General features: G+C 46.5%; 1 pseudogene; it reads left to right on the top strand.

Annotated features, from left to right (window-relative positions):
- Positions 1-385: 385 nt before the first annotated feature.
- LOC115505523 lies at positions 386-886 on the top strand (annotated as a pseudogene).
- The last annotated feature ends 912 nt before the right edge of the window (positions 887-1,798 follow it).

The following is a 1,798-nucleotide window of genomic DNA, read 5'->3' as shown; positions in this document are numbered from 1 at the left end:
GGGAGCCAACCCCCACACAATTGAAAATTGCATCTACCTTTCGAGTCCCCAAAACTTCACTACCAATAGCTTACCATTGACCAGCTTACCAGTAACATAAACAGAGGTTTAACACATATTTTCTATGTTAACTGTATTAAATGCCACATTCTCACAATGTATTATACTAGAAAAAGGTGTGATTAGAGTACTTTGCTGTAAAAACTGCATGTACCCCAATCCGTGTCTTGCTTCACCAGTGTTTGGCTGGAACAGACCCAGGAGCGCCCCTTCTTCCAGTCTCCAACCTCTTTTCCAGTAATTACCTTCAGAACCACCGTCTCAGCCACCCTCTGCCTTTCAGGACCAGCCCACACCGTTTTTTGAACTTTGCTCCTTGTTGCTCATGCGCTCTCAGATTCGTCAGAATTATTCCACCAAGGTGGAGGCTGCCATCAACCGGCTGGCAAGCATGCCTCTCTCTGGGCTTCTATTTCCCACAAGGACATGTGCTCTGCAGGCCGTGGGCCACTTCTTCCCCGGGTGATTAAGGAGAAGCGCGAGTGCACCCTGCGTCTCCTGAAGATGCAAACCGGTGGGAGACCTCGTCTTCTCCCCCAGGTGCAGAAGCCTCCTCAAGATGCGTGGGTAAAACCCCGGGGGCCATGGAAGCCCTTATGGTCCTGGAGAAGAACCCGAACCAGGCTCTTTTGGATCTGCATGCCTGGGGTTCTGCCCACAAAGACGTCCATCTCTGGGACTTCCTGGAGAGCCACTTCCGGGATAAGCAGTGAAACTCAACAGGAAGTCGGGCGACCACCTGCCGCACCTGTGCAGGCTGGCCAGCCCCACCCCAGGATGGGGGGCGCAAGTGTCTGTTCAGAGGCTCACCTCTGAGCTTCAGTAGCCCAGCAGACCCCTGGTGTTGGGGATTGTGCCTGAGTCTCTCCCTGAAGCCAGTAGGCAGCTTTTTAACCACCCCGGAGCCGCTCTCAAGTCCTGGACCAAATGGAAACGGTAACTCATTTTTCAGGAAAAAAAAAAAAAATTCTGCGTGTAAGTGGACCCAGGAAGTTCAAGAGTCAACTGTATAATTAAACTAAAGCCTATACAAATCTGAGCTCACTTTTCTTCCTTATGTGAAGAAGGACGTGTGAATGTGCACGCTTGGGGAGACAGAAGAAATGGGCAATTGAAGAACATTTCTGCCTCTTCTTTCAAAGTCAGATCTTTACAGTCCATCCTCAGAATGAATAACTAGAATTGTTATTCCTAACGTTTGCGACTTTTTTCATATGTGATATCTCATCTGTGGAAACCTTTCACCAATTTGTTGAATTCCTATTCCTCCTCAAGGATCAGCCCCGGTCTCCTTCCCAGGAAGCCTTCCCTGACCCCCCAAAGCAAGTCACATCCCCTTCTGCAGCCCTCACAGGACCCTGTACTTTGCCTTCAGAGCACATAGAGTATTTCTCATGAAGCAATTAATTCTGTAAATGTGCTGCTTAATGTCTGACTCTCTGACAGAATATGATTACAGGAGGGCAAGGACACTGTCTCATTTACTACTGAATCCAAATATCTTGCACATAATACACACTTCATAAATATTTAGTAGAATCTTGAATGTGAATCCAGCCTCTCAATGAAATTAAATACTGTACATAAAACATTTAGCCCACAGACTGGAATATAGTGAACCCTTAATAAATGTTTACTTATTGCATCCTTGAGCCTATATCAACCCTGGGGAGGTAGGGCTGATATTATACAAAATTCTCAACTTTGTAAAAGCTTTCATTTATTTATTTTGAAAGAG

This window comes from Lynx canadensis, chromosome F1 (genome assembly GCF_007474595.2).
Source record: "Lynx canadensis isolate LIC74 chromosome F1, mLynCan4.pri.v2, whole genome shotgun sequence".
Classification (NCBI taxonomy): Eukaryota; Metazoa; Chordata; class Mammalia; order Carnivora; family Felidae; genus Lynx; species Lynx canadensis.
The sequence above is the reverse complement of the archived record's forward strand: the minus strand, read 5'-3'. Positions and strand labels throughout refer to the sequence as shown.